The 9,075-nt window shown below is 38.6% G+C and overlaps 1 long non-coding RNA gene across 1 annotated transcript; it reads left to right on the top strand.

The window, feature by feature from the left end:
• The first annotated feature begins 356 nt into the window (after positions 1 to 356).
• Positions 357 to 7,351, top strand: LOC111096897. Its single transcript, XR_005361688.1, has 3 exons — positions 357 to 389; positions 3,102 to 3,216; positions 7,087 to 7,351. It is a non-coding gene; the product is annotated as an uncharacterized LOC111096897 (long non-coding RNA).
• Positions 7,352 to 9,075: the final 1,724 nt, after the last annotated feature.

Here is a 9,075-nt window from a genome sequence, read left to right as displayed (position 1 = left end):
CAAGGCTAAGAAGTCTCAGAGACAGGATTATAAGTATTCTAATTTGAGGCAAGTGTTCTTTTTTTTTTTTTTTTTTTAGAGGCCAGTGTTCTTTTTTAGGCACCATCCTCATATATATTGGGGTTACTTACACATCTTAAATATCCTTTATTTTCCTATGGATCTATTCCCATAGTTTAATTCTTTCCCTAAAGGAACAAATTCCAAAACTGTGCTACCACTCCATAAAATAAGAATTCTGTGAAGAGTAAATTCTAATTTTCCAAGATTCTGGGATCAGACTCTTAACCTGTTACATCATTTGACCCCTAAGAACAAATGTGTGTGCTCTACCTTAAGCTTTCCCTTATTTCCTACAGACAAACCCTGGTCATTCAGTACAACTTAGGGTGAGTACTCTCATATTTATCTATCGATGTTATCTTTTCTAGTATTAATAACAAAGGCTTTTAATCTCTAGTCCCATCAAGCTTATGATCATGAAATGATAGAACCTGTGAAGATAGCCCTGCACATTCTGTATCACACACCTAAGACATGTATCAATGGATCAATTAATCCGGGAGCTTGGATGAGTCAATAGAAATTGTTGAATTAGAATCTAAGTAGGAATTTTTTTAATTCTTTTTCTTGTGAACCTGTTTTTATTGAGATAAGAGATGGGTTGGGAATGGTCACATGGGTTATGTCCCACCAGGTAAATGTCCAAAGAATAGGAAATTTTAATTGAGAGGAATGCCTGAGGATTTGGGTACTTGTCCCTTCTACCTTTATGGGACCAGGTGACTGAAGTTTCAAGAACTCTATGCTCTGAGCCAAGCTGAGGAGCTGGGCAGGCAAAGGAAGGAGAACAGTTCCACCCTCAGGGGAGGGAGAGGTTCAACATCCTAAGAATTTTTGATAGTCTAATACCTTGGATCATGGGATGGCTCCAGTTGTTTGCCAACTTATTATCCCACAGAAGTCCTATAACCATACTGACTCTACCTAACAAAGGCTATCCCTCCTTTATGTCAAGCTTCAAAATAGGAATGGTTTTGGGTCTCAAATAGGAAAGACAATTAAGCCATTTGAATTCTGAATTACTTACTGCAACACTATAAATATGAACTTGCCATCCAAACCACTCAAAGATAAAAATATTGTTTTTCTGTATATCTTGGTTTGTGAATTAATGAAGTCTCACTGTCCTCATTAATACCAAGCTTTGCAGAGATTAGTATCTGGTTCAATGACTCTAAAAATAAGATTAATACCATTCATTGCATCTCTTTCTGAATCAGACATACAGGAGCCTATGCTTACAACGATCAATTCCAATGAACTACACTTCATTTCTATGTGAATGTCTCCCAACCCACCTCTGCAGTGTTGGGTTTTCTTGAGTGCCAATGTCCTATTTACAATTGTGCATTAAGCCATTGAGGATAATCTGTTGTCACTTCAAACTAATATATTTAATATTAAATTTTATTTTATTTTCCAAATCACTTTATGTCTTTTTTTATAAATTTATTTTTATGGGTGTTCAATTTGCCAATATATAGAATAACACCCAATGCTCATCCCATCAAGTGCCCCCCTCAGTGCCCATCACCCAGTCACCCCTACCCCCCACCCTTCCACCACCCCTTAGTTCATTTCCCAGAGTTAGGAGTCTTTCATGTTATGTCTTACATTAGGCACTACATAGACCCTTGTTGGCTAAATCCATAAAAAAATCTTCCTTTTGAACTTGATATTAACATTTGTTGTTCCATCATTCCCTCAGTTCACAAGCCTCATGCAAGTCCTTTTCTTTGACTCTGCCCTTTCCACGAACCCTCAAATTCAATCAGTCACTAGTTTGTCAAATATTTCTTTGAGACACATCTACTTTTGTCAACACCCATTCAGGGATCTTATTATTTTATGCCTCCTTATTGAACTCCCTATTCTGTTTCCCCCTACATTTTCTTTAATCAATCTTTTAAATCTATAGTTGCCATCCATGGTTTTGACAGCAGGCTTCCCACTTCCCTTACTGAATAATAATACTGGACTTCTCATTTCCCTAATACTTCAATGTACTTATATGTAGTAATTTAGAGAGACAGAGTGGGAAGTCAAGTAGAAAGGCTTCAGGACTCCTTCATCTCTTCTTCCCCACCAGAGAGGATATTTTTTCTTCTATTTTACGTGTTGGGACCTACATGAGTTTGCTTTAAAATTTTATCTACTGAAAAAACAAGTTAGGAATCAATGGCCAATGTGTAAAAGGCAACATTCCTTAGCCTGGCATGTAGGACTATCCCAGTCTAGCCCCACACAGCTGTTCGATTATAATTCATTTTCTTTCTCTTCAAGTTGAGTTTTCTCATTCTTTAATTAGGTCTTAGGTCTTCCCATCCTGCTCTCTCATGTCTCTTATCTAAATGCTGTACATCTGTGGTAGTCATTTGTGGTATTACCATATATTTCTACTTCTCTACTCCTCCAATGCAAGACAGAATTTCTTTTCTAAGGATCGTGTGAGGATCTGGCCCATGATATTTAGGTGTAAGTTACTGGTGTCAATTACAGAATAGAGCATTAATTGCCAGTTTTGGACCTTCTGAAAGTCTGTCTTTCTCTTGGTACTGCAACTAGTTATACTCCAGATAGTGGTTGTACCAGCATCCTGGATCCAAGAGTGAGGGAGAGATTGAGCAGATCTTCCCGCAATGCAAAGTGAGCAAGAACCATTGTCTTAAGCAACTAAGATTTTGAGATTACTATGATCTTTCCTAAACAATACACTATCCTTCTTCAAGGATGGACTAAAATCCTTTACAAGGTGATTTTTTAAAAAAAAAACTAAGCCATTTTATTATGTACTCTGCGTTCTCTACTTCCACTAAGGAAAAATGCTTCTCAATGAATGAGATCAGTGGCATATTAAGTAGCCACTCCATAGAACTACAAAAACATGTATAATTATTTGTACTCATTTGGCATGTAAATCGATAGGCTGCCCCACATTATTAAGCTATAAATATATGTGCATCTCCCATATTTACCATAAGCTCTTTGACTTGAATATACCCACGTATGTTTTATTGCTCTCTGTCCTTCTCCCGCAGACCCACCCAAACCCATATCTGTCCAGATGGAATTTGGTTAAATTAATACCAATGATATTATTGAAAGAAAGTTAATCTCATAAAACTACAAGTAAAAACACATGCAGCCTAAGAAGTAAGTATGTATGGGTGTGAGAAGGCTAAGAGACTCAAAAACTACTCACTATTTATTCGTTCACCACTGGCCACCTCATGCTCCCCTATTTATAATCTCCTTGACTTGAGATGGACCGAATGCATTTTAAGGCCCACTAAAATATGGAGTAGAGGATGGTGACCCCACTTTGCCTTATCTCAAATACCCACGGTCTGTGAAGTTCAGGGCTGTGTCAATTCCTTCTGTTATATAGCCCCCAAGGTTTCAGTCCTAAGGATGCTTAGCAAGCATTTCTTTCTGGATTGTTGGAGTTTTGTCAATTCTCCCACAGATATCAAGTTGAAACAGAAAATTGGTCACTGCCCAGAATTACTAAAGAGAGCTGATAGTAGTTGCTTATTTTGTACTTTCAGTGTGCCTGGCATTGCTGTAAGCAATTTGCATGTGTTACTTTAGTATAGCATGGTGGTTTATGTGGATGCCTGGGTCAGAGTGCCATAACTCAAATCCTTGCTTTTTAATTACTACCTATTTGACCTTGGGCAGACAACCTCTCTGTACCTCAGTGGTTATGTATATGAGGTGATGATCATAATCATACCTTCCTCACAAGGTTGCTGTGGGATGTAAAGCAAGTACTACATGCCTAAATCTTAAAGCACTGTCTGGCACCCAGTGTAAGCTCAGTACATGTAGGCTATTTTTGCTGCAGGGGGCCAGTCAGAATGTACCTGCAGGACCTACAAAATGTTGCAGATGGAAGTCACATAAGCCAACATCAAACATTGCAGCTTTTAATATGTTGAGATGTCTATCAAGAATTGGCTATTGGGGGATCCCTGGGTGGCGCAGCGGTTTGGCGCCTGCCTTTGGCCCAGGGCGCGATCCTGGAGACCCGGGATCGAATCCCACGTCGGGCTCCCGGTGCATGGAGCCTGCTTCTCCCTCTGCCTGTGTCTCTGCCTCTCTCTCTCTCTCTCCTCTGTGACTATCATGAATAAATAAATAAAATCTTTAAAAAAAAAAAAAAAAAAAAAAAAAGAATTGGCTATTGGTTCCCACTGAGATGAGGGCACTGGTTCCTGACTGATTCCTGCTGCCTGGCTGTTGTGCTTCTCCTGTTTTGCATTAGAGGGTTTTTTTCCCCACACTCAAGGGATAACATGATATATTTCACATGTCAAAGTCTTTTCATCTGGGACATTGTGGGATATGATGACAACTCTCCTAGCATTTGTTCCCCCGCCGACATAGGCTAGGCCATACCTAGGTAGAACTTTATGGAAATATCCTGTCACTGTTGAACAGGACAAGAACCAATAATTCTCTATAAAAGGAGAGATGATGTGAGTCTGACCTGCAATAATTGTTTCTAGAGCATAAGCAACCATGAGATGAAAAGGACAGACTGTGGCAGGTCTGGACTCTGGAATCCTACTAGGATATATTCCCAGGTTGCTGTGTCATCCAGCTCTGTCACGGCCATAGCTGCAGTGTTTCACCTCTCAGTGAACATCCATAGGAGGCAAACCAGAAGAGATCAATCCAACTGAACAGTTGAGTTGCAAACTTGGTTTCTGCAAATGTGATCATGGCAACCAACCAAAGGCTGACCTGTGGAGGGAGAGAGGGAAGGAAAGCCATCTCCCCTCCTGAAAGACCCAGCTTGGAAGTTTGCTTCTCCTTCTCTATCACTGCCAGGGAGATATGCGAGGGGTTTTCTGAATGTTGAATGGTAGCCCTATTGGCCAACTTAGGGAGTTTGTAGTAAGAAAGCAGGAAATATTATTGTAGTGCTTCAACATAATATTTATATTGTCAGTTTAACCATATTGTCATTGTGAAAAAATCTAGAATACATAAAAAATAAAAATATTTATAATCCTGACTTTTATAACTTCACTTTTTCAATTGCCATTGAAAAAGTTATTTTTCCCCAAATATTTTTCTATGTCATATGTTACCTAAGATTATAATGTTATTTAACCTCTGCTCCCAATGATTGAATGATTAGATTGCTTCTAATTTCTTAAAATTGGAAAAGGCAAATAAATATATTTGAACATAAATATTTATTATAATTTCTGCCTATTTGATTACATAGATTTCTAGTAGAAAATTTTGATTCAAACAGTATGACTATTTTAAAGAAATATGTATGTAACATGTATGTATGTTTTTCCATGTTTTTGTATTCCTTTTTCAGGAAGAAATTTTATATTTCTACAACTGTGTGAAAGAGGTTAGCTCTTCCTAGCCTCATAGCCTTAGTATGTTTGTTGGCTTCATATATTTTTTTAAAATCTTAAGCTAAACTTAGAAGTAGTTGAAGATTCATCCACATGGAACAATATCATTCATGGCAAAATGCCATAAAACTTTAAACAGATTCTAAGTGATATTGGAATTGAGAAGGATAGGGAAAAAAATCAATGAAACTAAGAATAGTCAGGGGGGAAAGGCTTCAAGAAGCACCTAGTCTTAAGCTGAACCTAAAATATTTCTTCAGATAGATAGAAAAAATATATGCATACCTGGAGTGGGGGCGGGGGGGGGGGCGGAGAAACTTAGACAAAGAAGCCAAAACAAGCAGAAATATTGGCAGTGGGGAAGAAGAGTGTTATCCTTACAGTTATTTCCACATCCTTCATTCAAGTAATATTTACTTAATGCATATTAGTACCTGACAGTGTGTGACATGCTGCAAGTACAGCAAGAATAAAACACAACTTTGATCTCTGAGTGAAATAGCTCCTATCTGGCTTCCCTGCCTCCAAGTTCAACCCACCCCAATCTATCACTACTGTCAAAGTATCCTCCAAACAATAAACCTGTGTATGTTGCACCCTGTTTTTAATCCCCCCAGTCATTTTTAGAAGGTTGTGAAACTTCAGTGGCCTAGCCACACTTTAGAATAAAATCCAAAGACTTTAATGGGGTTTTCATAGCTTTGCTGCATCTGGGGATTTCCTATGTTCCCTCCTAACATCTCACCTCTCTCCCTCTCTTTCCAGAAATAAGCTTCTTTCAGTTTGGTGAACTGGTCAGATGCAAACTCTTTACACAATGTCTAGACTCTTGGAAATCACACAGATGTTCCTCATCTGAAACATCTCCCCCTCTACCATACACACTTGCTCCAAAACCTTCCACTTAGCTAACTCCTGTTCATCTTTTAGCTGTCAACTTCAGGAAGGCTTACCTTGGCCTTGAGTATGGGTTAAATTTTCCTGCTACATACCCATTCCTCTGGTATAACTCTCATCACATTTTATTAGCATAACTTCTTTTCTCATGGCTCCCTCAACTGTAGGCTCTATAAATATCAAAATTTGTTCCTTCACATTTACCTCTAAGTTCCTAACGTTGCATCTTATACATAGTAGATTCTCAGTAAATATTTGTCAAAATATTTTGAAGTGAATCTTGTTGCAGGGGGCTAGGTTGGTGCTATCATTCAACCCGAAGATTTAGAATATTGAATCATAGAGTCAGGCAGAACCAGCACAAATCCTGAACAGAAGAGAACTCAGGCTCAGGAGACTGAATAGTGGCATGTCAATATAATAATAATCTGCAACTTTTGAGCTGTTCATTTATTTTATAATAAGTAAGCTCCTACTGTGTTATCACAGACTAGGAATCAGGAGACAAGATATAAACTGGGAGGCTTTGGGGTGAGGCAAATTTAGATCCATTGCTTATCTCTACCACTTTCTATGGGAGTTTGGAAAATTTTTTAGCCTCTCTGCACTTGAATTCCCTCTTTTGTAATGGAGAAGCTAATACCTCTTTCCAAAGGCCATAAGACAAATGTATAGAAAACTGAATACAACTCCCAAACTCTCACATTCACTAAATGCTCATTTATTCCCGTTTCCTTCTCAGCTCTTCCTCTTGCTCCCTGAAGAAATTTGGACAAATCACTTCTTCCAGAACCTTCATGCTCTCTGCTATAAAACCAAGAGATTAGGGGAAAGCAGTGTTCCCCCAAATTGGTCAAACTCAAGCAACATCAAGAGAGCTTTGGCTGAAAAACTCCAAGAGTGGACCTAAAAGTCAGTTTCTTTCTTTATAAAGTTCCCCCAGGTGATCCTGAAGCACCCGGCCCAGCCTAGCCCAGCCCAGAATTACAGCCAGTATCATGGAAACACTAGCCTTTTCCAGCTTGAACAGGCAATGGTTTCATTTTTCTTTCTATTTTCACATGGAAAATGTTTATGCAATAAATCAGAATATGACTCACCTGGCTGGCATTTTTTGTTCCACCAGACCAAAACTATGCCGTAATTGGCAACGAAGATCAGCTGTGTGTGTGTGTGTGTGTGCATGCATGTTTCTTTGCATTTATGTTTGCGTGTTGGGGGCAGAGGAAGGAAAAGTATACAATTTTTTTTTACCTGCCTCAAATACTTCCTTTGTTGACTGGCATGAGATCTCCTGACCACGGAGCTACAGCAGGATCAAGCAGTGAACTGCCTACATAAGGCTGTCCTTAAGTTGGAAACAAAGTAAAGGAACCTTTAGCCTTCTGCTATTATTTTATTAATATGACATTGACAGGTGGATCAATGATCATTGCCTGTTAAGTCAACACCAGATGATATGGTCATTATGGATTCTCAGATCCAAGAAGAGCTAATAAAGACAAAATCACGACCAGCTCAGAGGCTGGTTGTTGACTTAACAAAGAGCATGAACAGAACAAAAACCCATGAAGAAAAAAAGGGAATTGGGTGTCCACTAGATTAAAATGACAGAAAACACAAAAACTGAATGAGGCATGCAAGTGATTCAAAGCCTGTGGAAAAATCTGAACTCTGAGCCAGCTGAGTTATATGGCAAATTCCATAAACATTGTGTGAACCCAGATGTTGTGATAAAATGAAGAAAATCTATTAAGACATAGACCATCCCTTTGAAGAACTTTCAGCCTATAAAGAAACCTGGAAAGAATGGTAACTAAGGTGTCTCCTGCATCACATACATCTTATTTGATCTTCTTAACAACTTTGCATTGTGGATATCATCAGACAGGTTCAATGGCTTACCCAATATTCAGAGCTAATGTCAAAAAAGGTGAACTACCTCTTTATTAGTAGATGGACTGTTCAGAAACAGTGTATGTTATAAAGAAGATATGTCTAAACATTTCTTTCTAGTGAATAATCATAGTTCAAACACTCATCAAAGGACCATTTTATTAAGAATCATTAAGCCTGAAGTTTCTCTGTGACAGCCCAGAAACTTAATGGTAACTGGAGTTTTAAGGTCAAAGATTCTGATTCTTGAAATGCTATTGCCATTTGGGTGTTAACCCTAGAATTAGTCTCTGCCAGCCACGTGAATCTGTTCTTTCCTCTTCACTAAGCCAGAATAAGCAAAGAACTTTCCCCTTATTTACACCCACATGTTGGGTAAAATGACAGTCCAAACTCCAAAGAGTCCTATGAAATGCTAGCTGGGCATTGGTGGGCAAAGGCTCATGCCAAAAGTGTTGGAGCACTGGAGACAAAACTCACCCAGTGGCTCCAAGAACAAAAATCCACATATTTTCTTTCTTCCTTTACCAACAACAACAACAAAAACTATCCCAAAACAAACAGTCTATCTAGGCTAATAATTGGACAACTAAGTATTCACTACTTTCCCAAACTCAAACTCTTTTTAAAAGTCTCATTGCTAGTGCTGGAAAGAAATAGAAATAATCTTTGTGTCTGATTGAAAACAGGTTTCCTGATTCTCTTGGGCTTCCACGTTTAACAGCACATTCCACAAAAACAATCTCCCTTCTCTCTGCTTGGCCTAGAAAGTTTCTGACTTTATTGGTGCATTTTAATACACAGACTGTCCCCCTCCAATGTGACCTGTCATCAT

The sequence above is a fragment of the Canis lupus genome, chromosome 7, assembly GCF_011100685.1.
Source record: "Canis lupus familiaris isolate Mischka breed German Shepherd chromosome 7, alternate assembly UU_Cfam_GSD_1.0, whole genome shotgun sequence".
NCBI classification, from domain to species: domain Eukaryota; kingdom Metazoa; phylum Chordata; class Mammalia; order Carnivora; family Canidae; genus Canis; species Canis lupus.
Note: the sequence above shows the minus strand (reverse complement) of the source record. Positions and strands in the feature narration are given on the sequence as shown.